The following is a 24,176-nucleotide window of genomic DNA, read 5'->3' as shown; positions in this document are numbered from 1 at the left end:
CTAAATATCATCTATACTAATATCGTTCTAAATAAAGTTTAATTTAGTTGCCTCGTCATATGAACGTGCTGATTCGTAATTTTTAATTAAACTCAAATCATTTCACTATGGCGGGGCATAGATCTTTTAGAAATGAAAAATAAAAAATAAAAAACAAAACTCGACGAGTCATCGTGAAAGCGAACGCTTATTCTTTCCGAGCAGAAGCTACACGTATGCATTTTTTAGATATCCGGCATGTCCTTCTAAAGGAGACAGAAAAATACACAAGAGGCCAATGATCGCAAAATCTCCTGCTCGTCCTTGTGCGAGAGAAAAGGGCGATAACACTTTCTTGATTTTTATTGTTTTTTCTTTCCGTTCCTGAGATTATAAAAAATCTCATTCGTTTAGTCGAAAAAAGAATTTTGTTCATAATTTTGATTATAATTATGATACGCGTAAGTTGCAATCATTTGTTGAAATAATTAATTATCCAATTAGCACACGAGTAGGGTTTAGAAATCTTATATGACGTTTGTAACAATTGATTAATTTTATTTCTCATTTCTTTAAGCTAATTTTTCTTTTTTTAATGCAGATTGTTAAACTTCGCGCGAGCTCAAAATTAATTGGATAAATTATTTAAAAACTTTCCGACGCGCGTCCTGTATTTATATTTAACTTTCTATTTCGATGCAAAAAGAAAAAGTGAAACAATGCACAGAAAAAGAGAGAGAGAGAGAGAGAGAGAGAGAGAGAGAAAGAGATAGTTAAGTATAAAATTTATCTCGTATTTTGAAAACTCGATGTTGTTCCCTTTTATTTTATTTTTCTTTATCTTTCTTTTAAACTTGCGCAAAATTTCAAGAAAAATAGTGAATTTTTAACCTCTTTCTCTCTCACTCTATCTATCTATCTTTTTCTTTCTTCCTCTCTCTTCTTCTTTCTCTGTTTCTCTCGAGGTAATATCGGTTGTGGTGTTGCTTCAGTCGAAAAAATATATGCGACTCGAATAAACGTTTCTATTTCTGATTGCCAGTAAAACATGGCTTCACGTCCCTCCTGCCGCGAATACACGCCCTCGCATCCTCTATCTCGAAAGTTCATCTGCCGAAGTTTCGCGCATATTCCAACACACACACACGCACTCACACGTATAAATATATCTATGCACATTGATATATGTGGGCGTGAAATATTTACGAGTATATGTGTACGTGTTTTTCTCTACGTAACTTCGTACTTACGTAAATAGGTTTTATGCAGAGCTCTATTAGGTATCTTCTGTGTACAAATAAAAAGAAAAGAAGCTATTTAAATGTATAAAAGAACATAAGCAATCAGAGAAAAGATGGCGGAAGAAATGAAAAAGAAATAAAAGATTAATCGCAGAATAGAATATTAGAAGTAAAATAATATACAAAATAAATAAAGAAAGGGACACGCACCTATGAATTGTACACATGCGACACGTTAAATCGTTGGCAATGGCGGGGGTAAAGAATATAGTATGCTCATAAATTACCACACGCGGGATAGAAGAACCAGCGGAGTTGCTGAGGCGGTTAAAAGCCCTTTGGGCCTTCTTAAAATAAGGGCATGAAATCCGAAAGATTTCACGTCTCTCCAAGGGAGTCTACTAAATGACATATGGGACACTATAATTTGAAAGAGGGTTTACTCTGAACGGGAAACTTTCTTTCATATTTCATTAGTTTTGTTTTCTTAATTCTATTTCCTTTTGTTTTTTTTTATTTTCTAGTGAGAATATTTGAAATTTTGTAAAATATTATTTCCTATTGTTTAAATATCTTTTTCTTTTACTTTGTAATTATCTATTTAGTGTATTATCTATTTAGTATTAGAATGTGTCAGAATATGTAACAGAGTAAAGATTGATCGGTAAAGCTGATGTGAGTAACGATAAGACATAGTAATACGATACTTTTGTGTTTCGAAGCCGTATATTCTATGATATCTTATAAGTAACTTGTTTTTTTACTGTTATGTATTTTCTTTTAAAATTATAAAAATAGAAGTATGATAACGTATCACCGAACATTAATCCTCTATAATATGATATAATTTTAAAGTTATATATTTATATAATATGTTACCGGCAAAATAGGAAATGCCTGGCGTTTTTAGGCTATGTAGGGAACAGAAGAATTGTTACGAATTTTTACTAGACATTGTACATAATATTTAAGTATTCTACAGGATACCAAATGCTATTTAGGCAATGTTGAGAAGAATACATGTCCTACTTGGCCGGTAACATATACATTTATCATTTTTTGTCGAAGTTTTATTTTGTTTGATCGTTTAATTATTTATATATGAGCCGTTTATTTTGAAAGTGGCCTAACTCCATATAACCTTAAATTGAGATATTTAAAGATTTGCGTTTCAATGCAATTAAAAATATACGTAAAGAATAACAATGAGTTATGTTGCTTAAGTGTATCTAAAGGTGTTAAATTTACAGTTCCTATTAAAATAATGGCAATTATTAAGTGAATAATATGCGTTTTTTTACCAAGAATGGAGTTAGGCCACTTTCAAAATTAACAACCAGATTCGTTATAAAATTTGAAGGAACCGAAGTCCATTCAACATAATTTAAGATGCTTCAAATTGCGAAAAAACAATACTTATTTTATTTTACATATCTTTATAACACTTTAAAAACATAAATTATGCGATTAAAAACATTTTTTACAAACATAAATTACAAAACAATTTTTTATTTTTTTTCATTTTGTTTATGTGAAAGGGGTTTAAAGAGATCATGATGTTCCGGTGGTATATATCGTAATAAGTCAATTATGTCCTTGAATTTTGCGGTTGTAATTTGTCTTATAGTTTTATACAGTCAATACAATATTTTCGAACTTTCTTGTCTACCCCGACGTGGTATTGAATTCAGGACTTTAAATTTTTCGTTCTCATTCATTGATGTCTTATAGAAAATTTTATACGGTTCATTTTTGACAAAACGCATCCAACATATTTAAATGTATCGAAAAAGAACTTTTTATAAGCGGTAACTTTTCCGTTTTTAGTATCTAACAAATATCTAAAACTCCAATTTCTTGGCGAGCCTTTTCCGTTCTTTTGACGTCTTCGTTACACAATTTTTCGCTCAATAGCTTCGTAAAGCAATATATTTTGTTTATTAAAATCTCCCAAATTCCAAAACTTCTCAAATATATTCTTTCTTTCTTCTTCTTCGTAAGTATGAATGGAGTGAGGCCACTTTCAAAATAAACGGCTCATATATATATTTTAAATCACATATTCTATCCTATGTAAAATTATTTAGTAGATAGAAATAATAAATAAATTAAATAGATAGTAAAAATCGTAAAGGTATTTCTTCTGATGAAATTTCATATTTCCCGCTCTTAACTAACCATCTTATTTCAAAAGAATAATACCTCTATGATAATGAAAAATATTAATAAATCAATATTGATTTTCTAATTATACCGTACGATATTTAACGAATAAAGAAAATAGAAAAAAGAAGTAACATTGTATATTTTTCCGTGGAAATTTACTTGCTACGTATTTTATAGGTTAGTTACAAAATGGCGGTTCACGTATACGTGCTCGCCTACGCATGCCTCGCGTATTTACTTTTCTTCTCACGTCTAGAAGTCTGTAAAAAAAAAAAAGGAAAAGGGGAAAAAATCTAAGAAAAAGAAAAAGGGAGAGAAAAAAGAGGTTCGTTTTAGGTTGAGGCGGTCATAAGCCGGAATATAATTCAAAATGTAATCGTACGCAACGCTAACTTGTAATTTTCTTGTTAACTTATCGATTTCGTTGAGTACTAAGAGGAACATTTTCTTTAATCAAACACAAGTATTTTGCTCTCTCTTTCTTTTTTTCTTTCTTTCTGTCTGCCCTTCGATTTTATATTCCTTCGAGTTCGTAAACATGTCGAGGAAGATTTCAATCGGTATCGTGTCTCCTCTCTCGCAATACGTATTTATACATATATACATGTTTGCGAATGTATGAGTTTATACGTGTGTATATAATAAATACATGTGTATATGAGAAGAGGAAAGAAACAAGGCACGCTTTCTCGTCTACATCGTGTCATTAAGAATGGCACGTTTTTATTTTATCATCCTTCTTCTCTCTTATTCTCTTTTTTATTCTCATTTTTCTTGTTTTTATATCTCCAGAAGAAACGTTAACGAGACACGTTCTTATATTGGTCGGGAAGGATTCGTTTGAAAAAATGTTCTCTCTTATTTCGTAAGATCAATGTTAATTAACTACGCTCCAATAATTCCATATTTAACCTTAAGGTAACTTCTAAATCACTTTATTATAAATTTCAATATTTCTTTTTATTTCTTTGTTATGTAATTGATTGTCTACGTTCATAAGATAAAATTCAATTTGTAGGCTAGTTTTGTTTTTGGTCAGGTTTTGAAACGTGAGGCTTAGGAATTTGGGTACAATCTGAAACAAAAGTAAGTCTTCAAAAATTGTTTCTCGAAGCTAAGCTATTTTGAATTAACTTATATAGTAAAAGTAAACTGGTATAAGTTTCATATGTACTAGCAATTATGATAGTGGTCTAACTGTAGGTCAAAAAATTGGAAAAATTAATTGTATGATTTATTTCATATTAATATTATTTGTACTGTGAATTAAATCATAAAATAAATTTATATAATTTATTGACTTGAATTACTATCATAATTACTGATAGGTATTACATAAAATTTTTGTAGGGAAGGAAAAAAAATAAAAGACCACTTAACGATCGAATTAAATAGTATTGAACAAAGTTTTTGTTCAAGTACAGTCGTTTCTAATAAGTATAAGGGTTACTATATTATATTAGGGCAAAAGACGATAGTTTTAGGTTTCCATGCGGGTTATAAAAATGGCGACAGCATTGATCAAATCTAATAAAACATTTTTAGATATTATTTTTATGCGATGTAAGTAATTTAAGAATAAGAAACAAAAATGTTTAATTGGAATTTCAGTGTAAAAATAAAAATGATTGAACTTTCGACTCTCGAGTGTTGAAAAAAAGATCAGCAACTTGTAGGTTTGGAAGTGTTCACGTGGAAGCTTCAATGGGCACCATGTTTTAACAGCACCGCTCGATTTTAACGGTATCTTATCCGTGAAAGGACACGCGTGTAATAAGGTCTTAAGAACTTCGTACCCACACACAGTTTTGCTTACTTATTAAAGTTGAAACTAACTTGTTTGTCTCTAACAACATTCTCAATTCTAAACTGCATAAATTAATTACAGCGATTAGGTTTTCCTGAATTTTAAAGCGTTTACATTTTTATTATGTAATTTCACTATCTATTTTCTAGTTAAGATGCCGAGATATTAATTTTTATGATTTCAGTTATTTTATTATTTAATTTCAATTTTATTTCAATGTTTCTTTACAATTTCCACCAATTTGGAAACGTTCAAATATATTTGATATAATTAAAATATAAAATAACACTTGAGTAATATAAATTTCGACCTCGCATAAATTTTATTATACATTTTTTGATTATTTGAATTAGGGGTGGTGGATAATAGTCTTTGTTATTATTTAATTATTAATTTTTGAAAATGCTCATAAAAATTATCCACTATTTTGAATACTTTCATTATGTAATTTTAATACATTTTTCTGTTGGTTTAATTTTGAAGATCTAAGTATCGATTAAATTGACATTAATAAAAATTAATATATATCTGACATTATGAGTTTTTTTTTGTAACAAGCGTGTGATACAAAGAATATAGAAAACACTTACTAACTCGTGTCGTGTTTTAGAAAGATCGAAAGCAGCCTGTACGCGATATAATATCGTTGCGCTTCGTTGATCAAGTTTGTCGATCGAGGAGTCTGGATTGGGCGCATTCGAGATGTAAATTTTTTCAAATAATCGTCGATTTAACAACGAACCGTTATTAGGAGAGACCGGTTGCACCGGTTCTCTCTTTCTCTCATTTTTCTTTCTCTCTGAGAAGAGAGAAGGAGGAGAAGATGAAAAGAAACAAATAAGATTGATTGAAAGGAATAATAATCGAGATATTAACTAACGGGCGTGGATAGAAAATTTTCTGGGCTTTCAAATCCAACAAAAATCTATCTTAGAACTTTCTATGATTTTAACTTTCTATATAATTCAATTTCTTGATTTTTTTACTTCCTTAATTTTCAACGAATTATGTAATTATATAACCATTTGTACCACCAGGGCTTTTCAAACTTTTCCACTTGGCCACCCTTTTTACCTTCTTTACTTCTATTACTCGTAGGAATACGAATTAAAGTATTTCTTGGTAATAAATTGTAAAGACTATAATTATATTATCGTAAGAATATAATTATATTATATATTAATAACAAAAATAAACATTTATACTAATGAACTCTCAATTTTCTCAAATTTCTGCGACTCTCAAATTTGTTTACTGAATATGTGCGACTCGTACTTTGAGAAGTCCTGACTTGTATTATCATTTTATTTGAGTATATAGTCGTAAATTGAATTTAAATATTCGATGATATATTATGATTGTATTTTACTATAATTATTACTTTAATATTAATTAACTTAATATATAGCATAATTAAATTTGACTTATATTCTTTACAAAAGTAATACAAAATTCGGATACGATGTAACAATTAATTTCCGGGCAAATAATAAAATAAACAAAATTCGTTAAAATAAATACATTTATATATAACCACGGGATTTCAACACACTGGCAAACATCTAAAAATAAGTGAGATGAGTGCAACGGATCACGCAAAGGCACACTCACACACACACATTTATACTTACACACGCATATATTTCAGACATTGACTAATCTTCTCAATTTCATCGAAATCCGAAAAAAGCTTTGAGGAAACTTATTTTTCTAAATTTTAGAATACATCTAACTAAGTTCTTTGAAGATTTTTAAAAATAGTAAAGTAATAATAGTAGTAATAGTAATAGTTATTTCCCGAAGGCAACACAAAAGATAAAGATACAGATATGCTTTAAAAAAATGTGCCGTAGACTAACATAAGTCAAAAAAAAATGTAGAAAAATAAAATTTTAGACTTATTTAACATAAAAATTGTTTATATTATCAAATAAATTTATATAATTTGATGACTCACAATTAGACCACTATCATAATTACCGACGTATAGTATATCATTACATATCTTTTAATATTTGCTTAAGACCTTATCCGTTTACATATATCTTGGAGACAAAAATTCGGCATGTAATTCAATATGGACACTTCTACTTCTTCTTCTTTTCGGTATTTGATGCTACTTGAATTATTATTTACCCAATGTCATCATTTATCGATAATCTTAAATATATATAAGTACAAGTATGTATATATAGCATCTCAAAATCGGCCAAATGACTCGACTAATTTGTTTGAAGTAGATAGAACCAAAGAGATAACTAGCTATCCATCTAGATAGTTAGCTAGATAGTAGATAGTAGATAGAGCCAATTATCTCTCCGATATTTGTACTCATTGTCAGAGATAGGAAAATACACACACACACACACACGTGCGCATATATATATCACGTGTCCTACACAAGTTTCGTGAACTACCGAAGATCGTTCGTGTTTGTTCGAGATAATTCTACGGACATAATGCTTTCTCTCATTCATGTCAAAAGTACAAATAGTATCAAGCTGTCGTTTGATAATCATCGTCTATAACCGTCATGCTCGAATTACCTTCGACTCGACAAAATCATTTTTGTTTGTTTGTTATTTTTTTCTTTTCTTTTATTTATAATTTTAATTCAATCCTTCATTCAATCAAATTTCCATTGCACGTCAAACGTGTACGCGTAAAATCTTAATTATTAGAAATTAACATTCCTCAATATATATCTGCGTGGGAAAGCAACTAACAAGCAGCAGGTGCATTCTTTTTTTCTTTTATGGAACCATGAAAAGATCGATGCGGTTCGGTTACCCTTAACATGAAAGGCTCCCCCCCTCCCCCCGCCTCCTCTTCCCCGTCTCAAAGTGGACTTCAATCCCTTCGAAACTTTTTGTCCTTCGAACACCTGTGCCTGAATAAATGCGTGACGGAGTGCATCGTGTCTAAATATGTGTGCGAGTGTGTTTATACGCACGTGCTTTCAACGACACACACTTATAACCAAACCCTGTAGGGAACTATGAATGGAACCTGTTGGGGGGCTATATGTAATCGCACCTGAAAGTCGCTTTTATCCCTCGATCTTTGACTCTGATCTTTTACCTGCTATTTAAAGGAAGAAGAAGAAGAAAAAAGATTTTAGCTAAGGTAATGGCGGGTGGCGGGCGGGGAGGGGGACGGGAAAGAAGGGAAACGGTGATACAGGAAAGATTTCTACGAGAAAAAGAATTATTGTTAACAACGTAAAAATATTTGTAGAATTTTTCCTACAATGTTTTATTCATATTCCCTCTCCCTTCCCTTTCGTGTATGTGTGTGTACGTGGGGGAGAGGTAAATGTTAAAATAAAAAAAAAAAACTTGATTAATCTGGTTTTATTGGAACACAGATACGCATCCAAGAATCTCGTGAGTTCTCTTTTCTGCTTTTCACGAGTGATTTATAAATACAAACGCGTTGTTTGAATCACTGCTTGAAAATAATTTAGAAAATTGCTTAAGAGAGAGAAAGAGAGAGAGAGACTCGTTGACGCTTGCATACAACATCCGCATAACGTTCCACTAGCTTTTCCTATCCTCCCTTCGGTTTTATAGACCACATCCAAACCAAATAATAATTCTCACTATATAGCTATAGAATCACGAGTTTTTGTCATGAATATTTAGTCCAAATAATCCATCTTCTGGAACAGAATTATGCCTTGGCATTGTTCAAATATTGTTACGCTATTTTTTTTTTTTACATCAGGAAAAAATATTCTATTTTTTCAAATGTTTTTTTGTATATGCATAAAATTGTATGAAGATGTATAGCATTAATTGTAAATTTTTTGGAATTAATTTGAATACAATAATTGTTATTATCAGAGACTAGAATGAATTTATTTATTACTATGATTAAATTAATTTTCTATTTTTTTTTCTTTCTATACTTCACAAAAATATTTAGTTCAAATCCGAAATAAAATGATTTCATCGTGATATTTAATTCTTGACCGATTCAGACGAATTATGATAGTTCGTTGAAAAGATCAGAGTTCATTTCGCGTGATCATATTAATTGAGTGTACTAAAAATATTCATTTATTCGATATAAATGATTATTTTTCAACAATTACAATTTCTTATAGAATACCTAAATGTTTTGATTTTTGTTTTGTTTTTTCCATAGATTTTGTTTAGTAGGAAAAGTCGTGAAATAATAATAGTAGACGGCGGATATTCGTGATATTCTGATTTGTGTCAGGGCTTGCAGTCTCTTTCGATTATGACATCGATGATCTCATTGATGGTTTGAGCGTATCGCATGTTCAAAGGCGTTGTTGATTCCTTCGAAGGCGCGACCGAACCTCTCAACTTCAAGACGATCTCTCTCTCTCTCTCTCTCTCTCTCTCTCTCTCTCTCTCGGTAAATCTTAATCACGGCTCTCCTTATAGCTGACGCAACCATAATTCTTTACACGTTAACGTACTTACAAAGAAACACATACATAGACACGACTGTGTCTACTTGCTTGTTGTTGCTTGGTTGCCGACATTACGGAATTACTGACGATGCAATTACCGTGACCCGAACTTAAGCTAGAGTAAAACGAAGAAACACAAAAGTACTTTAACTACCTTCGATCTTTCCTTTTCTTACTATTTTTTTCTCTATGATTGCACATAAGAATCCTATCCGCAGGAATCTCTACAAGGAGTTTTATTTGATTGTGAAATTTTAACGGTAGTAGTCGTCGTTAAAAATGATCTAATATTATCGTAGTAGTTGTTGTTGTTGTTGTTGTTTAAGTTCGAATATATAAGAAAATCTTATTATTAAATTACAATATTATAAATTGATTATACTTTTTATTTTTATTTCTTTTATATATATATAATATCTGGTATTTCTTCTTTAAATCTTGTTATTTTTATTTGTTTTGATTATATAATGAAATAAAATAATTTAGGTTATCGGAACATTTTGGAATAGATTTTTGAAATATTTCTAATTGTTACTTATTTTTAAAAATTCTTTTATTGCGAGTTGACCAAACATTCCTATAAGTATTAAGAATATTTCATTTTATTTCAATTTTTGTTCAATTACTATCAATTTATTATAAATTTATAAGAGACATTAGGAATAGCTTTAAACGATTCAACCATCGTGAAACTAATTTCCCGTTCTTTTATTGGTAAGTCTCTAACTGTTAGTAGTAATAAGTTAACTGATAAACTGTTATCGCATAGAACAATCCAAGTTTTATCTTACTAAAATGGTGGGTACAAAAATAAATAGAAATTTTTTGTTTCCTTCTTTGATAATATTCTTTCCCCCCCTCTCTTTCTCTTTTTTTTTCCATTTCTATCTTATTTTATCTTTCATTTATTTTGTATCATTAGAACGATCTAACGAACGTCAACTCACCACCTTGACAAAATGGAATAGAAATTTTTCTTAAGAAATCGAATTGTATAACGATTTTGAATCAATTAAAGTAGCTTGTAGGAATATATCATTCTAGTCATACATACAATCATACTAATGTCCTCGAGGAACGATGAAATCGATTAGTGTAAATGAGGCAGGAAGAATGATACCTGCGGTAGGTAAGTAAATAAGTACCTTACATAGATATATTAGGTGTACAAATAAATTTCCGCCGTTTTAATATAGATAGCGCGGCGCGGAGTTTCCGTTAACTTTCGCAGATGATATCCTGCTTAAAAATTAGTTTGGACGTTTAAGAACAACATAACCTATTAATATTATTGATTTCATATTGGTAAAATATAATTTTTTTTAGTTGAAAATGTCCAAATTTGAACCAAATAAGCGTCATTTGCGGGAAATATTAGTTTACTTCTTTAATATAAAGAAATCTGCTGCTGAGGCGCATCGATTGCTCGTAGAAGCATATGGTGAGACTGCTTTGAGTGAGAGAACGTGTCGTGAGTGGTTTCAAAAGTTTAAAAACGGTGATTTCGACGTAGAAGACAAAGATCGCAGTGGAAGGCCAAAAATCTACGAGGATGCAGAATTGGAGGAAATATTGGAGGAAGATTCATCTCAAACACAAAAAGAACTTGCTGTAACATTAGAAGTCACTCAGCAAGCAGTCTCACATCGTTTAAAATCATTAGGAATGATTAATAAACAAGGAAATTGGGTTCCGTACGAATTAAAGCCGAGAGATATTGAACGCCGATTATGCTTAAGTGAAATACTGCTTGCTAGACATAAAAAAAAGGGTTTTTTACATCGTATCATCACTGGTGACGAGAAATGGATACATTATGATAATCTAAAAAGAAGAAAATCATGGGGATTACCAAGCCATGCGTCAACATCAACAGCAAAACCGAATATTCACGGAAAAAAACTCATGCTGTGTATTTGGTGGGATCAGCTGGGTGTAGTGTATTATGAGTTGCTTAATCCGAGCGAAACAATCACCGGAGCCCTCTATCGAACACAATTAATGAGATTGAGCCGAGCTCTGAAGGAAAAACGCCCTCAATACTATTCTAGACACGAAAAAATTATTCTCCTGCATGACAATGCTCGTTCACATGTAGCGGCTCCCGTGGAAAAGTATTTGGAAACACTTGATTGGGAAGTGTTACCCCACCCGCCGTATTCACCAGACATTGCACCGTCCGATTATCACCTATTTCGGTCCATGGCACATGCTCTGTCGGAGCAGCGGTTCAAATCATATGAAGATACCAAAAATTGGGTTGATTCGTGGATAGCCTCAAAAGACAAAGAGTTCTTCCGACGTGGGATCCGAATGTTGCCTGAGAGATGGGAAAAAGTCATTGCAAGTGATGAACAGTATTTTAAATAACCTTAACATTACCATTCTTCTAGAATAAATACTTAATTTTTAATAAAAAAAAACGGCGGAAACTTATTTGTACACCTAATATATAAATGTTGAGCCCACTCAATCACGGGAAGCGATTAACGTAATGCGAATAAGAATTATGTTGTCCAACTTATTTTCTCCTACCTTCGTGTGACCAAACCTTATTTTCAATACTTACAATCAGTTTAATTATCTCATTTATATTGTTTTTATTATATAAGCATTATCGATTCTCTTCGTTCCTTATTTTACCTGTAAACCCTTCTTACTTATTGTTTTTTTTTTTAATTTAACATAGCGTTGTGTGTAAAGAGATATTTTTTTTTTAAATTTATATACTCTTCTACGATTATTTTTTTATTATTTTTGCGATTAGTGTTATTATATATTTAGTTTTAATGTTAAAAATGATTTATATATATATTGTATTATACTGAAATTTGAAAAATTAGACTCTGATATACTTTATTTTATTTATTCTGAGATTTTCAAATTATTCCTCTTGGCAATTCATTTTTAACCGAGCTAATATGTTCCCAATCCTGAATTTAAACTTTATATACTATCTTCTCTTTTACTATCATAAACTCATAATATTTTTTTAAAACTTTTATTCTAATTTCTTCTACCCGATAGGTACGTTAATCAAGGCCAACACTTTAAAAAACAAATATTTCAAATCAACTCGACAAAATTCATTGTATCAATGTTATATCCAAATTCATAATCAAATTAACATTTTTATTCTTACGTTAACAATAATCATTAAGAGAAAAAAAAGAAAAGAAATACAATAAAAAAAAAGAAAACTACTAGTAGTTTCAATCGTTATATTAGAAAGTATATAAGAGAACCATGTCATTCTATTAACGAGTAAAAATATACATATACGTATAATCGCTAATGGCTTTCGTTCGACCTCGTTAGTAATCATTTGATTCTCTTCACGGAAGAATTCTTTTCTCGAAGGTTGAGGGAGAGAATAAAAGAAAAAATAAGAGAGATTAAGAGAGAGAGAGAGAGACTTCTTCTATATACTTACTTTTGAGATGAGTATACTCGATCAAAGTAACGATTCTAACTTGGGGTCATCATCGTTACAAACAGGACGATTCGTCATCGTTTGAGAGAGAAAGAAAGAGAGAGAGAGAGAGAGAGAGAGAGACCTCATGACAATCATTCTCAGTGACAATAGATCTCTCTTCTCTTGTGTTTGCGGCGCCACGCTTATTTTACTATGAGTTAGAAAGAGAACGAGTTATTTTACTGTAGGCATATGTTGAAGAAAGATAGAGATAGTAAGAGTCAGCTGATGTCATGCAGAGACTACTAGGGCGTGTGGACTGCGTTTCTAAAAGTGGCTATGATAGCAACTCTTTTTTACCTGCCTATCTCTTTGATTTGATTTGATTTGATTTACATTACATTGAAAATCGTTTCTATTTTATTTCTATTTTATTCAAATGCCTTTTGTTTTCTTTTTTTATATTACATCTTGTTTTATATTAATTTGTATTATTGTAAATGTATAAATTTTGTTCCTCGTTAATTCTTTGAAACATAGTTAAATTTATAAAGTATCTCGTATTTTTAATACTCAAATATACATAATGGAATATTTTGTATACTATTTTGAAAAATTCAAATTCCTTGAATCATAGTATTCAGATATTATTTTTGTCCTTTCTTATAATGAAATACTTAAATAATTTGTTGTTTACGTATATTTTATTTAAAATAAATTATCCAATTATTAACAAAAAGAAATAGATAATTTTGTTAAATTTAATTAAAACAATACAATTTTCTTGCAACGTTGAGCATATTTATTTTCTACGATTTTATACTTGAAAGAATTGATAATCGTCTTTTGTCCTATGCAAATGTTCACGTACATAAATTCTTGTAGAGAGAGAGAATAGTTTTTTTTTTTTTTTTCATTTTTATTATACTTTTTCCTTATTCTCTTTTTTTTCGATGACTTAACGTTTAATATTCTATTGTTACGAAAATAAAAAAGATAGGAAAAAAGAAAAATAAATAAATAAAATAAAACATAACGCGTTATAAAGTATACAAAATAGATATGTATAAATCTTGGCTTATAAAGTGTGACTCGAATATCATTAAGTTAAAAGAATTTGGAAAATAAATGTTAGTAATCATTGTATGATATTATTTACTCTGTTGCATGCTTATGAGTTGGAAGACTGACTAACATGTAGAAGCAAATATCTATGTAGATATTTATAATGTATATATGTATTTAAGTATGTACATATGTATGTAGGACATATCTCAGAGGCGGTTGTGCCACACCCGTTCACCCGCCACAAGATCATTCATTGAAGAAATTCCATTCTGCCTTGATAGTTGTTCGTTAATTCTTTCCTTCCCAGAGACACATTGTCAACCTTTTTGAAAGAAATAATATTCTCATTTAAAAAGACCGATAGATAACAATAACAAATAAAAGACCAAAGGATAACATTATTTCCTCATAAAAATAAAAAAAAATCAATTCTAATTGCAACAATAAAGAATATTCAAATTGATGATTCTGTGCTGATCAGACCAATCATTTTTTGAAAACTCAAGTAATCAATTAATCTAATTATCAAATTACTTAAAACCAATTAATTCTAATTGTAGCAATAATAATAATTTTAAAATTAATTCTGTATTGACTAGAGAACCTATCCTTTTGGAAACTTAATTAATTGACCAATCAGAGATCACACACACACACACATCCCATTTAAATATAAATTTAAAATAATTAAAAAATTGCTTCTGGATTAAATATGATTGGTTTTTTAAATGATTTTAATAATTTTGCAATAAAAATTTCACGTAAAATGATTAATATAATTATTCTATTTATTGATAAAATAATTTGACCAATCAAATAATGAGCCGCGAAAATTTGAATCGTAAATAATCAAAACATTAATCTTCGATTAATCGATTAGATTTTAGGTGATATTAATAATTTTGCTGTAAAAATTGAAAATAAAATAATAATTACAATTATTTGTTTGTTATAATAATAATTCTAGTAATATATTTATTGACTGTAGATTGCTTAGAGTATTCTTTAGATAATGAATTGACCAATCTTATGATAGGTCGCTAAAATTAAAATGGAAAATAAAATAAATTTGATAGGAATGAATGATATTTTGGAAATGATTATTTTATAAGATTTGATATAATATAATCTTCTGCTTTGCCTCGGGAGTTTATTATCCGTCGGTATAGTGATTTTTCATTTGAAAAGAATCGTGCTACCGTATCGGCTTACGAGCTGCACGTTAACGCGACTATTATTCATCGAGGAAATTCTATATCCTAGCTATCCCTCCGTCGACCTACTTTGCAAGCCTTTCTTTCAGTTTTGCCATCTGCGTTCTTCGCGTTCTCTATCATACGGATTAGCTTTACCAATAAGAAGATATGCTGGAATTTTAATTAGAAAAAAATATTTCTCTTATCTTTTCCGACATTAAAATTCTATTAAAAAATTTCTAATCTTATTTATTAAGCAACTGGACATTAGTATAATAATATTTTAAAATTCCTGACAATAAATAAAATGACTAATGAAAGATACGTAATAAGATAATAAAATTAATAAAAAAAATAATTTCCAAAATAATTTGAAAATATTTCAAATGTCTAATGGAAAATATTGTTTGAAAATATTACAGTTTGAAAAATAAATTATCTTAAGATTTTATATTGTAAAATAATATTGTTTACAAATGAAAAATAATATTAACTATTTGATTATATAGAAAAAAATATTCCAAATATTGGTCCAAAGTATTTGGAAAAAAGAATAAATTCTTTGCACGAGTAACAACGTTATTCGGTAAAAGAAAAGCCGGCATTCTCATTGCATGCGCGTAAGCGAGTCGCGTGCACGCGTGATTTCTTCCCGTTAAAGGTACGATCGCATTCACTTCCATCACGATGCACCAAGATTACTAATGAGTATGACTGCGAAAACGAAGAAGTTATCATACTAACGCACGCAACCAACCAACCAACCAACCATCGTCGTCGTCATTTATACATAAAACGATTCACTTTTCCATAACGAAACTCATAAATGATTGTTACTTATCAACCTTGAAAAGTCATCGCATTCCGTTCTTTTTCTCTTACGTAAATAAAGAAATACAAACATTTCTTTGATCTAATGATCTACTTTTTCAATAGTTCGAGTTATTGATGAAACAAAAAAAGAAAAATTGAAAAATCTTTTTTATTAAATATATGCACTAATATTGTATTTATTAAATTTTAAGAAATATAGATCTCACAATCGATAGGAATAATTTGTCAAGGACCCTTTACCATATTGTATTAGGATTAACTCGAAAAGAAGGACATAACGTTATCACCGTCTTCTGCATTCCTTTTTATCGATCTCCTATTGGAAAGTGACTCGTTCGAAGGCCATTTGAAATACCGATTATAAAGAGATTTAACGTGACGATATAATACATCGTGATCGATCGATCTATTCGAGGGGATCGAAGAAAATTACAGTGTGGTTCAAAATTTCTATCAAATGTTATTTAAAATCAATTAAAATTCTTTTCAAATTATAAATCAATTTTCTTCATATATCACACAAAATGACAAACTCAACGCGTAAAATTCAAATTTGAATCAGAAGTTAGTTTAAAAGAAATTAACAAAAGAATTAATTTGAAAAATCACCAAAACACATTTGATTTCATCCTAGGGACTTTTGATCTGCATTGAAGGAGAAGAAGGAGAAGAAATAGGAGCCCAAAAAAATGTGGAAAACGAAGGAAACATGAAAACATTTTCGAAAAGAAAGATAAGAGGATGTCGATGGATGGGTGGGGGTGGGTGGTGGCGGGGGAGCAGGGGTTTGGAACGTGTCAGTGTTCTATCGACTCGAATGAGAGTCGAGAACGTGCCTTCTCGATCTTTTCCCTTGTTTGGCCTCTGCGTCGCGGCAACATCGAGAACTACTTTCTGATTTTGCCATATACGAGAATAAATTCTACACTGTTAGGTTCGATTTCTCGGGTATTACTGCAGTCACCATTTTTAACTTCTTTCAAGAGTCTTTACGAGACCTCCCCACCTTGTTTTTTTTTCTTTTTGATCCCCCATCATTTGCAACCCTTCAATGCACGTAATTACATGATCACGCAATGCATTTATTTTCAATACAAAATTAAATTTAAAAATGAAGATAGCACGACGCAGGCTAATCATCGTAGTTTGTTCGATATACGAGGGTTTGATCAAAGTTTTTTTTTTTTTTTGAGGCTAAACGTTAAATTTTTATTTTCGAAAATAAGAGTGAATTTGACGGGATGAAATTTTTTACGTCGGATTCAATACTTTTTCGTCGCGTATGTTTACACAATTGCATATATTTGCATTGGAATATGTGAAATTATACATGCGTGGTAAAATTGGTTTTGAATTTAATTTCATCAAAATGTAATGGTAGTAAACGTCTTGGTATATAAATGAATTAAAACACGATTCGTAGGTTAATTTTATTTCAATATTTATTTAAAAACAATTACATATAGCTTTTACTTTTCTTTTTTTTTTCCTAGCATTTATAAAGTCTTACAACATAGGTAATATTTTGTCTTCTAGATATTTAAATACCAGGATGTGAATATATTTTATCTTGGTCATGATGCATATACAGGGCCAACAAGTATAATAAATAATCATCTTCGAGGGGGTTTTTTTCTTTTCTTTTTCTTTTTTTAACTCGTTCGACGAGTGCAAAAGAATAAAATCATCTACCTTGGAGTCCTTCGAAAATAAACTTCACATCATCTTTTCTTCTCTTCTCCCTTCGATATTTTGTTCACATATTTACAGCTTTAAACTCTCAAAGATACATAGTTAAAGAACGTATTGATTTGTATGTATGTTGGTAAGTAAGTCAAGTCAAGTAATATCTCTACAATGCTTTCTTGGTTATTGTACCCTCGTAAAGGAACGTTCAATAGACACCCGCGCAAACGTTTTCAAATTTCTTTTAAGATTTATGATCGACACGAAACCGAGTTGATCGCTAAGATGTTTCATGGGAAGAATATTTTGAGAGGAGAATGAAATGGAAGGGATTACGGTGATGATGATGATGATGATAATAATGATAATGATAATGATAATGATGATGATGATCATAACGAAGAAGAAGAAGAAGAAGAAAACGAAGAGGTCAGACTGCTTGCGAGAAAGTGGGGCAAACGAAGAACGTTGACCTTTACGAGTCCTCTTCCACGTAGTGAAAAGCATAAACGCGAGACCAACTACAATCGTAATCGCGAAACTTTTGTTACAAGAGAGAAAAAGAAAGAAAAAGAGAGAGAGAAAGAGAAAGAGAGGATTTAAGGCACCAAGAACGTAGATATATTTTCTCTAACTCTCCTCTTATACGACTCTCGAAGCAGCAAAACGGCACCGGGTCGCGCTACTGCGAAACTTGATTTGTGAGAAAGTAGAAAGCTGATTTTTTCATTGCGATAACGTACACCATCTCGCTCGTCGATTTTAGAGACCAACAGACTAACCGACCGACCACCGCGTAACATTTTATTGCTTTCGTGAATTATTAACGGGAGATTTTCTGTCTTATCTTATATTATCTTATTCTTCTTTTTCTTTTCTTTTTTTTTTTTTTTTTCTTTTCTTTCGTGCTGCTGTCCTCGAGGGAAGAATAATTTTCGAGTTTATATTATGTTTTTTTTTTTTATTCCTTACACGTCTGCATCATATTTTTATGGAATTTTTTTGTTTGTTTAATAATATCGAAGACACAAGAATGTCTATATTTTTTTTGTCCAGTTCTTGATCACATTGATCGTGTCGAAGACTCGGAACGATGAAAATTTACTAACATTTTTATCTTATTTTCTTTTTTATTAATATTGTAAGTGTCTAAGAGAAGTGTAATTTTTTAAATTGATATTTCTTTTTTTCTCAAAATCTCTTTAAAAAAGTGTAACATTCAAAACTCATCTATCTTTATTTTTAAGCACCTTATAACCCGTAAAGAAAATAAAAAAAACTTTGTAAATCAATCCTTAATATCTTATAACATCTATGTCTATGGTGTTTACGAAAGCAAAAAAATAACGTGAAACTACGTGAGATTTCTTCCCGAGATATAAAATGAGAGCCGTAAATACGACATACCAATAAATTTCATTTTTAGAAACGTTATGTGGGATTTAAATGTAAGAATATCTTGGAGAAGGGTAAGGAGGGAGGTATTGAAGAGGGTAACGGGGAAAAGATAGAAAACGTAATACGGAAATTCGAAATGGTCTCAGAAAAACGGGAGCAACGGGTGGTGGGGGTATACGTCAAAAGGAATTTCGAAATGCCCGTCCTTTGATACGGTAACTTTTCATAAGCCAAAAGATGACACACTTTTGGCATCTACGAGAAGGTGTCGACACGTGTCGCGATCATTTAATGGCTGTTGATTAAAGGCTTTAAGTCGGACGATGTTGTGGAACTGCTATGTTTGCAATGGGTTGCGACAAATGTTGCGGAAAAGCGTCTTTTTCCCTCCTGTAAGGACCAAACGAATCGTCGTTTCGATTTCTCAATGAAAGAATCCAGTTAATTAGTTAGTTGCTTATATAGTTTCGATAATTAGCTTAAACTTTTCTCATTATTCAGCTGCGTACATACACACACACACACAAACTCATTAATTAAACATTTTTGATTCTCCTTCTTACACACGGTACATTTTTTACCATTAAGGAAAATTTACTTAAATCATATCAAACGTTTGATCTCCACGAATCAATCTTTTATTGTTTCCAAATGCATATATTTAATAACTATTCTTCGTGTAATTACTGTAATTCGCGTAAGTTGATCAATAAAAAAAAATATATATATAGAAATAAATAATAATATCTTTAGATCCCCCAATATGATTTACAGATCGTTACAATATTCTATTTCTGGACAAAGTGAAAACTATAATTACAATAATTCCCATAAATTGATTGATAGAAATATGGGAAATTAATTTTTATACATTAAAAATAATTTACGTTTACAAATCACATAGATAAGATTATTTTAGAGTAATGGGAAAGCATCGATTGAACGTTCTAATTTCTTGCAGTATATTTTCTAAAAGAAAATGAACATTCTTTCGAAATATATGTTGGATATTTGAGAGAGAATTTCTCATTTTTAAGATAAATAGATTCGAGCTAATGGATGAATAATTCCATGGGACAGCTTTGCTCTCGTTTTAAAGCGAAAATGCCACAACGGTGGCCAATAAAATTAGTTGCCACCACTTCTGACCGATATAAATATTGCAATGCTCGCGAAACATCGTTACTTCTGCGCATGCATATATGCATCTATATATATATATATATATATATGCACGTTCTTTTCATATATTATAAACTCGACGCTCAAATTACGCCTCGTATATGTCAAACAATGAAAGTACGATTAGCCTAGACTAGACGACTATAATTCATTTCATTTCTTTAGACCTGACGATTAATTTCAACTGGATTATCTACGTTGCTATTGAGAAAATTCATTGATGCATTTCATGTCTGCCGTGTGTGCCAAAGTCAACGAAATCGTATTACCGTATGGTCGCTTCTTCATATATTTTTATTTTTATTTTTTTTTAAGAAAATTAGATACGAGATTGATTAAAAAAGAAGAAAAAAACCGTTAATATTAAATATATTCGAAATTCCTTTTGTTTTTTTTTTCTTCTTCTTTCGTGATAAAAAATATGAACTAAATATTTATTGCAGAATAAGAGAGGGGGGCAAAGGAGGAGAGATAATAATTATGAACGTTATAATAAATTATAATGTTCGTATTACGAGAAATCATTTTTAAATTGATTATAATAACTCCATTTAATTGTGATACTTATTATCGGTATATTAAATGAAATTAGAAAAAAAAACCAAAAAAATACATAGAAAAACGATTAATAAAATAAGATTAATGAATGGTTAAGCTGTTGGCAATAGATAATAATGATAATGATACCAACGTTTAAACGACGAAGGTGAGATCATCGCGATGATACATTTGCTTCTTTAAAATTGCCAACGGCGTACAGGAAATCGTGTCTCCGTTGCATTACCATTTTCCTCAGTGATCTCGACCACATTTGCTTTTTTGTATTTAATAATCGCCTAGAAGAAGAAAAAAACAGAGTGAGAGAGAGAGAGAGAGAGAAAGAGAGAGAAAGAGATCTGTTAATCGAATCACGCAATATGATTTTTAAATATGACGTATCTAAGAAATATAATAAAGATCGACAACATTCATTTTAAAAAGCAAAAAAAAAGTGACAAAAAGAGAGACTTGATTTTGTTTTTCTCAAATGAGTGGGTAGAATCGATCCAAATTCGGGTCGGTTGAACGTTTTTGGTAAGAACGAATGCGAACGGCGATCATGATGATGATAATGATGATGATGATGATGATGATGGTGACGTCAGCGGGAATCGAACAAAAAACACTTAGAAACGAGTTTATCTGTATTACTAGTTTAAATCGATTAGTCTTCCTTCGAGGTAATTATACTTGGGCAGAACATTTTTTTTTCTTTTTTTTTGTTGATTCACCAATGATGATGTGGCATTTGTAACAACAAAAAATATATATAAAATAAGAAAAAGAAAAGCTACAAAAAAGTTTCTCATTCCTTAACAACAACAAAAAGGAACAGAAAAAAAAATTATACAAAGTAAAGAAAAAGTAGTAATTAAGAATCTTATTAGAAAAAATAATTATTATTGTCTTGTTTTAAATGGTACAAGATTAGAAAAAATAAACAACACAAAAAAATATATATATGTTAAAAGTTTGTTTAACCTTTTACTTACTACTTCGATATTTTTCTTTTTTTTCTTCCTAGGAGATTAATAATTGTTAGCAAGAGAAAACAAGAATCTTATTTATATCGTTTACATAAGCGACAAAAGGGATTTCTTAGCATGGGCTTGCCACTATGGTCGCCATCTTTGTCGTTAACTATCCAACTCGAGCCCCACCTTGTTTCTTTCTCTCTCTTTTTTTTCTTTCATGCACTACTCGATAATACAGTACGAGTAGTTCGAAAACGACGAATAATTTGCGTCTTTTTCTCTCTCTCTTCCTCTCTCTCTCTTTCTCTTTCTATTTGTTTCTTTCTTTTTTTTTTTCACTGTGAGAGGAAGGAAAAGGAAGGATCCTAAATAAAAAAAAAAATCGCAGGATATGAGACACCGTTCCCACGCGCGTTCCGTTTTAATGATTGACCAATCCTCGTGTCTCATAGATATTTATGAATCATGTAATAGGACTGACGACGACTGCTTATAGATCTTATGCTACTACTTATGCTAGGTCTCCTTTAACTTTCCAGGAAGACGTTCAAACGCGATGAGAAATGACTGAGAAAGTGATCTAAGTCCTTGCTGGAATTATTAGATATGAACAATTTCTTCTTATTATTATTTTCTTTTACTTTTTTTTTCTTTTTTTTTTTACATAGTTGAAGGATAACTTCTTTTCTTTTTTCCTGCTGTGCCTTTCTCTAATCGACGTCCTTAATAAAAAATTCACGATAAAATCAACATTTTATTATTTAATTATTATTAATGTAATGATGCAAAAATGTATTTATAAATTTACTAATTTATTTTACATTATTTTCTTTTTCATGAATGAAACAATAATTGGATATAAAGAATTATATATATACATAAAAAAAGAAAGTAAACGTATGTGTGTCGATAATTTTTGAGTTGGAAAATTGGACAAGTGAATTTTTATGATATATTTTCTATGTTAAGATTATTTATATTATTAAATAGGTTTGTATCATTTTTTTGCTTAGGCCACCATTATCATGATTATTGGCACAAATAAGAAAAAAAAATAATCTGACAGAAAATATTTTTAGACATAAATGAAAGATATTACAATTTCTTTCCATTTGTTTTTTGCATTTTTTGAATTTTAATTAATCAGAAAAAGAAAAATGGAAAAAAGGTGAGAATCTTTAATGACGATAATCCAAAATATGCATCGTCTCTCGTTAGCTGGCGTATTTTTGCGAGCACATACATACATACATACATATCTCTTCTTTCCGTAACGCAAGAGGACTGTAAATTATCAGCGAGATATAAATGGCATCGCATTTAGAACACGGTGTGTACATCGTTGCACCCGCGCATGTCGTGTGCACGTAATGCCACGCTTAATCCAACTCGAAGATAATATGTCAGTACCAACAATGATACGATTATTAAAAAGTGACGATCACATATATATCACGATTATGTATATCATTTATTGTTTATAATCATTTTCATAAAGATATTGGAAATTAATAATATCCGTATTACATTCATTACGTTAATTACATTTTTTTTTCATTTTAGATTACACATTGTGAGCCTAAGTAATTTCTTAACATTATTTACTTTCTTCTTTCTTTTTTTTTTCAAAGAATTTAGGCTAATTATGAATTGTAAAATTACAAGCCTAAAATGTTGTTATTAATCATTTAGAAACTTTTGATCCACCCTGTACATCAAACTTAATTCTATTCAATGAAACAACACACACACACACACACACACATGCATACAGGAACGTTCTCATATTTATTCGTTAACGATGAGTATTATCGTTCGGCGATCTAAGCAAAGTTAACGTTGTGCTCGACACATAATTGCTGCACTGTGTCAAGGACAAATTGTTTTCCGACAAGTCGGATAAAATGAGAGGGAGGAAGGGAGGGCAAATGAGAGATAGAAAAAAAAATCTGATTATTGTTGACCATAGAAATGCTTCGTGTTTCTAGCATCACACACAAATTCTAAAGTATTTTATTATTTACGAATATTTGACGTAATTAATTGAACGTTTGTCTTGTTTACTAAAAAACGATCGTTTTATTAAATACAATAAACAACGATTCATTAAAATGTTCGATGGTGAATCATCGATGGTTGATAGAAACATGAGTCATCGTTAAAAACATAAAATTTCTTTTCATTTTTTTTAACTCGCATAATGTTTGTCATTTAATTGATTCCTCAAAAAAGGAAAAAAAATAGGT

The 24,176-nt window shown here is 30.4% G+C and overlaps 1 protein-coding gene across 4 annotated transcripts in view; it reads left to right on the top strand.

Moving 5' to 3' along the window:
- Positions 1-24,176, top strand: part of LOC122516359 (protein held out wings) — a 58,233-nt gene that overhangs the window by 13,908 nt on the left and 20,149 nt on the right. The gene's annotated exons all lie outside the window — the stretch shown is intronic.

Source organism: Polistes fuscatus, unplaced genomic scaffold (genome assembly GCF_010416935.1).
Source record: "Polistes fuscatus isolate 324 unplaced genomic scaffold, CU_Pfus_HIC Scaffold2, whole genome shotgun sequence".
NCBI classification, from domain to species: Eukaryota; Metazoa; Arthropoda; class Insecta; order Hymenoptera; family Vespidae; genus Polistes; species Polistes fuscatus.
The sequence above is the reverse complement of the archived record's forward strand: the minus strand, read 5'-3'. Positions and strand labels throughout refer to the sequence as shown.